This window comes from Symphalangus syndactylus, chromosome 14 (genome assembly GCF_028878055.3).
Source record: "Symphalangus syndactylus isolate Jambi chromosome 14, NHGRI_mSymSyn1-v2.1_pri, whole genome shotgun sequence".
NCBI lineage: Eukaryota > Metazoa > Chordata > Mammalia > Primates > Hylobatidae > Symphalangus > Symphalangus syndactylus.
In genome coordinates this window covers 114,159,831-114,166,833 of record NC_072436.2, presented here as the reverse complement: position 1 = coordinate 114,166,833, position 7,003 = coordinate 114,159,831, and positions in this window count along the sequence as shown.

The following is a 7,003-nucleotide window of genomic DNA, read 5'->3' as shown; positions in this document are numbered from 1 at the left end:
AACGTAGCCTTGGCACCATTGGCTGAACTGGCTCTTGGGGGCGTGGCAACAAGGCCGAGTGGGCGGGTCCGCGAGGTGCACTGTGGTTAATGTTGTCCTCAAATGTACGCATTGTGGGTAACGTAGTCCAGCACTTTGGTGAACGCGCGAGCGTGCGGCGACTCTGCAGCCTCTTGGCCTCTCTCCCAGTTACTCTTCCACACCCGCTCTCCTCTGGCCTGAAAAAGTTCACAGTAAAGGCCGCCTCTTCCATCTTTAAAGCCAGCAAAGTCGTCCGGGCACGGTGGCTCACACCTGTAATCCCAGTACTTGGGGAGGACGAGGCGAGCGGATCACCTGAGGTCGGGAGTTAGAGACCAGCCTGACCAAAGTGGAGAACCCCGTCTCTACTAAAAATACGAAATTAGCTGGGCGTAGTGGCGCATGCCTGTAATCCTAGCTACTCAGGAGCCTGAGGCGGAGGTTGCAGTGAGCCCAGATCCCGGCATTGCACTCCAGCCTGGGCAACAAGAGTGAAATTCCGTCTCAAAAAAATAAATAAATAATAAATAAATAAATAAAGGCAGAAGTTGTTCAAGATAAAACTGGAAGAGATGCCAAGTGCTTGCGCCCACCCTCCCCCAGGAGGGCCCCCAACAACGCCCAACCCGAAATATCCCTTGTCCTGCCTGCTTCTTACTGACAACATAATAATGGGCATCAATTTGTGTCGTTGTTGTTGTTGTTAGAGATGAAGTCCCACCATGGTGCCTAGGCCGATCTCAAACTCCTGGGCCCAAGCAATCTTCCCGCCTCAGCTTCCCAAAGTGTCAGGATTACAGGTGTGCCCAACCAGGTATCAATTCTTGTATGTATGTATTTATTTATTTAGAGACAAGGTCTCAGTCTGTGGGCCAGGCCAGAGTGCAGTGGCTCGATCTTGGCTCACAGCAACCTCCGCCTCCTGGTTTTAAGCAATTCTCCTACCTAACTTCCCGAATAGTTGGGATTACAGGCACGCACCACCAGGTCCGGCTAATTTTTGTATTTTTAGTAGAGATGGGGTTTCGCCGTGTCGCCAGGCTGGTCTCGAACTCCTGGCCTCAAGCAATCTACCCACGTCCCCCTCCCAAAGTGCTGAGATTAGAGGAGTGAGCCACCGCTCCCGGCCGCATGAATTCTTGAGCATCAAGCAAGCAACACACATTTGTACTTCGTTTCTTCCTCATTTAGTAATAGAGGTACTATAACTAGCCCTACCGGTTCAACAAAACAAAACAAAACCCTGAAGCTCTGAGAGTTTTAAGTATTGAACCCCCCAGGGAAGGTCAAACAGGAGTACACAAATGGGATTGGAACCCAAATCTTTGATTCCAGAACTTCAGCTCCTAACTACCAGGTTAACGTACTTTGCCCCTAATCCTAACTCGGGCATCCTAAGGCCCGTCTCTTATACTGGATTCTCGCTGCTTTTCCTCTTTGGTTGAATATGATCCGGAGTTTCCCTCTGCCTGGGGTGCCCAAGAAAGAGTCCCAGCGCCGAGTTCGGGTGAGCAGCAACGCAGCATACACAGTAGGCGTACACTCAACACACGCCCCGCCCCGCACAAGCCGCGCCCCCCGTGCGCTCCCCGCCTCGCATCCCGGATCTACTCCCGCAATCTCGCGCGTCTTTCCCAAAGCATCGGCTAGGACTGAGCCCACCGGAAGCAAAAGTTGGGGACGCCGGATTCAGGGAGCTGGCAGAACTACATTTCCCAGAGCGCCCCGCGCCCTCCCCGCAGGCCGATTCCCGGGAGCTCTAGAGGGGGTGGATTGGCGGCCTGGAGGGTCTCCGAGTGGCGGCATTGCCAGGGGCTGGCAGGAAGCGGGCTGCAGTCTCCAGGTGGCAGCGTCCTTGTCGTCGAGACTGCGGGCGACTCCCTTGCGCGCCCTGAGCCTCAGTTTCCATATCTGTTAATGGGGGACATTAACCCTCAAGGTTGTAACTCATTTAAGACCATTCATCCAGGCATAATAAATGCATAAAGGCTGCACGTTGAGTCCTCCCATCTGCCTTCTTAACTAGGCGCTCGGGTGATGGAGTGGTGGCATGTGCCTGCTTTCATGGAGCTTGCCATGAGAGGCATACAGTGGACAAAATTAACGTGAGATGCATACAGTGGACAAAATTGCATGAAGAATTGTATAATCACATCTTTGGCAAATGTTGCCAAGGGGTGTAAAAGAGGGAACCTGATACCTTCAGGGTGGAAGTGACAGTTGAGCAGCCTAGGGTTAACCTGGGGAACTGGTGGGGAGGATTCCAGACAGAAGGAGTGGCAGGTGCAAAGGTCCTGGGGCCGGAGAGAGCACGGTGCATTTGAGGGACAGAAAGGAGACCAGAGATTGGGAGATGTGGCTGGAGGGATGGGCAAGGCCTGACCATACTTGAAGTCTCTAGTGAGGATTAAGGATTTTATCCTAGGAGTCAATAGAGCTTGGGGTTTTAAGTAAGATAGCATCGTGATCAGGTAAGAAGCTTTGTGGAGTACAGATCTCAGAAAGACTGGAGAGGAGCAGTGAGACTAGCTGGAAGCTCCTGCAGTGGTCCAGAGTTGGGGTAACTAGTGATGGTGGTAGTCACTGACAAGGATCTGGCCAAGATTCCTGGGGCACATTCAACAGTGCTTGGTGGTTGATTAGCTTGGGGTGGAGGAGGGAGACAAGGATAACTCCTCTGTAAAACGGAGATGGTAACATCTCCTGCAATAGGCACCATTATGATTAAGAGACAGAACAGAATGTCCAACACATACAGGCTTAATATGTCCTATTTTTGTTAGTAATAAAGACTACCTGGCCGGGCGCGGTGGCTCACGCTTGTAATCCCAGCACTTTGGGAGGCCGAGGCGGGCGGATCACGAGGTCAGGAGATCGAGACCACAGTGAAACCCCGTCTCTACTAAAAAATACAAAAAATTAGCCGGGCGCGGTGGCGGGCGCCTGTAGTCCCAGCTACTCGGAGGCTGAGGCAGGAGAATGGAGTGAACCCGGGAGGCGGAGCTTGCAGTGAGCCGAGATTGCGCCACTGCACTCCAGCCCGGGCGACAGAGCAAGACTCTGTCTCAAAAAAAAAAAAAAAAAAAAAGACTACCTCTGTGTTCAGGGAAGTGTTGTTTGTAACGGCAAAACCGAAAACAGTCTAAATGTTAGTCAACAGGAGAAGGATGGATAAATCTCACAGAGACTATGCCAAGCAAATATGATACAATTGTCATAAATTTTGAAAATGCAAAACGATTCTACATATGATTTACAGACATGTATGCGGTTCGAAGAAATGCTTGGGACTTGGATAAACACCAAATTCAGGATGGTGATGGGGCAAGAGTTGAAGACGGATGTGATGGGGGGAAGGTTCGGGGGCAAAAACTGCAAGTTTTAATGTGCTTTTTATTTTTAATTTTAATTTTTATATTTTTATATATTTTTATACTTATTTATATTTTTAATATTTATTTTTACTTATTTATGGTTTTTTTTTTTGAGACAGAGTTTCACTCTGTTGCCCAGGCTGGAGTGCAGTGGCACAATCTTGGCTCACTGCAACCTCCGCCTCCTGGGTTCAAGCGATTCTCCTGCCTCAGCCTCCCAAGTACCTGGGATTACAGGTGTGCACCACCACACCCAGATAATTTTTGTATTTTCAGTAGAGACGGGGCTTCACCGTGTTGGCCAGGCTGGTCTTGAACTCCTGATCTCAGGTGATCCACCCTCCTTGGCCTCCCAAAGTGCTGGAATTACAGGCGTGAGCCACCACGCCTGGCCATTATTGTGCTTTTTAACAACAACAACAAAAGCCATTATTTTGAATTTGTATTCATGAAGTATTAAAACCTAGCAAACGTTTTAATAACTAATCTTAAATAGGCCAGGTGTGGTGGCTCACGCCTGTAATCCCAGCACTTTGGGAGGCCGAGGCGGGCAGATCACCTGAGGTCAGGAGTTCGAGACCAGCCTAGTCAACATGGTGAAACCCTGTCTCTGATAAAATACAAAAATTAGCCAGGTGTGGTGGCGGGCGCCTGTAATCCCAGCTACTCAGGAGGCTGAGACAGGAGAATCACTTGAACCCGGGAGGCAGAGGTTGCAGTGAGCCAAGATTGTGACATTGCATTCCAGCCTGGGTGACAAGAGCGAAACTCCCTCTCAAAAAAAAAAAAAAAATTAACCAGGTGTGGTGGCATGTGCCTGTAGTCCCAGCTATTCAGGACGCTGAGGTGGGAGGATCACTTAGGCCTGAGACGTTGAGGCTGCAGTGAACTATGATTGAGCCACCACATTCCAACCTGGGCAGTAGAGCAAGACCCTGTCTCAAAAAGAAGAATAATAAGAATAGGAAGAAGAGGAAGAAGAAAGAAGAAAGAATAAGAAGGAAGAAGGAAGAAGAAGAAGAAGAAGAATGATCTAGCACAAGTGCCAGTGGTGCAGAGGTTGAGAAACCTGGTCTATCTGTGAGATGCATTCCTAGAAATGCAACGGCTGAGCCAAAGGGTGTGTGCTTTTGAAACGCCGTAGATGTTTCCATATTGCCCAGGGCTAATCTTAAACCTGGGGATGTGCTGTGACGTGGGCCCGTGTCTCAGCCAACTCAGATGTTGGCTGTGGGTGGTTTGCGTGCCCACGGGCTCTGGAAGCTCCCCAGTCCTGGAGTCAGCCTGGGGTGTGGGTGGAGAAGCCGGTTTGTGAATTCAACCAGCAGATCACTGTAAGGCAGGCAATGCAGGGTCCGTTCTGTTCAGTCAGCAGCCGTGTTCTTATCACCTGCCGTGCACTGGATGCAGGGATGAAACTGACATATCTCTGCCCTCACTATGTTTCCAGCCTAATGGGGGAGACTGACCAGGAAACAAACCAGGTGGCACACACTCAGAGGGGGCAGTGAGTGGGTTGTCTGGGGAAGGCAAGGAGGGCTTCAGGGAGGAGGTGACTTTTAGTTGGAACAAAACTGCTACTTGGCCGGGCGCGGTGGCTCACACTTGTAATCTCAGCACTTTGGGAGGCCGAGGTGGGCGGATCACGAGGTCAGGAGATCGAGACCACGGTGAAACCCCGTCTCTACTAAAAATACAAAAAATTAGCCGGGCGTCGTGGCGGGCGCCTGTAGTCCTAGCTACTCGGAGAGGCTGAGGCAGGAGAATGGCGTGAACCCGGGAGGCGGAGCTTGCAGTGAGCCGAGATTGCGCCACTGCACTCCAGCCTGGGTGACAGAGCGAGACTCCGTCTCAAAAAAAAAAAAAAAAAAACTGCCACTCATTGTTATTTGTTGAAGGCTCGCCTTGCAACCAGCTTCCTAGATTAGAGGGGTAGCCCTTTCTTTTACCAAACTAATGACTAACATAGCTTTGGCCCCCATGGTGTGGGATTCTGTGAAATCCATTTATTTTCTAGCTTTTTTTTTTTTTTTTTTTTTGAGATGGAGTCTCGCTCTGTTGCCCAGGCTGAAGTGCAATGGTGCGATCTCGGCTCACTTGAACCTCTACCTTCCGGGTTCAAGCGATTCTTCTGCCTCGGCCTCCTGAGTAGCTGGGATTATAGGTGCGCACCACCATGCCCGGCTAATTATTCTATTTTTAGGAGAGACAGGGTTTCACCACGTTGGCCAGGCTGGTCTCGAACTCCTAACCTCAGGTGATCTGCCCGCCTCAGCCTCCCAAGTGCTGGGATTTCAGGCGTGAGCACCACCCTCGGCCTATTTTCTAGCTTTCTGGAGAGCCCCTGGGCTGTGGAGCTCACACATTCTGCAGTAGTTCCCCCACCCTGGACCGCTGCTCCATCTTGATCATGTAGCCTCTGTCTTCGTGCCATTTCTCCAGGTTGTGGTCGGCATATCCTAGGGAGTATTTCATTTTGTCTGAACAACGGTGCTGTGTGCTTGGTATCATGATCCCCACTTTGTAGATGAGGAAAGTGAGGCAAGGGGAGTATAAGTAACTGACTTGCCTGCTGGGATTTTCACATTGGCATTGCCAGGCTCCACAGTGGGAGCTGTTTGCTGGCCATGCTGGCCCCTGGGGCAGGGGAATGAGGAAGGTGGGGGATGGTGGAACACAGAGATCAGGTAAGACAGCCAGAGAGCAGGCCACAAAGATGGGGATTTTGAAAGTGTTCTTGGCCTGTGGGCCTAGCCTTGGGCCAGGAGTAAGGGGCTGGGACAAACAGGAGAGCTGAATTTGTAACTTGGGTCTGGCTCTGCGGCAGAGGGGGCTGGTTGTCCAAGGCATGCCTCCCCAGGCCTTCAAGATTCCTAGGGCCTTGGGTCTCACATTATGCAAAAAGAAGGCTGGGTGCTGTGGCTCATGCCTGTAATCCCAGCACTTTGGGAGGCTGAGGCAGATGGATCACTTGAGGTCAGGAATTCGAGACTAGCCTGGCCAACGTGGTGAAACCGCATCTCCACTAAAAAAGACAAAATTAGCTGGGCGTGGTGGTGGGCACCTGTAATCCCAGCTACTCAGGAGGATGAGGCGGGAGAATTTCTTAAACCCGGGAGGCAGAGGTTGCAATGAGCCCAGATCATGCCACTGCATTTCAGCTGGTGCGACAAGTGAAACTCCATCTCAGAGGCTGGGTGCAGTGGCTCATGCCTGTAATCCCAGCACTTTGGGAGGCCGAAGCCGGTGGATCACTTGAGATCAGTTCGAGACCAGCCTGGCCAGCATGGTAAAACCCCATCTCTACTAAAAATACAAAAATTAGCCAGGCGTGGTGGTGTATGCCTGTAGTCCCCAGCTACCTGGGATGCTGAGGCAGGAGAATGACTTGAACCCGGGAGGCGGAGGTTGCAGTGATCCGAGATCGCACCATCGCACTCCAGCCTGGGCAACAAGAACGAAACTCCATCTCAAACAAAAACAAAAACAAAAACAACAACAAAACGAAACAGAAAACTCCGTCTCAGAAACAACCACCACAAAAACATACTTGGTTGGCAGCAGTGGTAATCCCAGTGTTTTGGGAGGCTGAGGTGGGAGGATCGCCT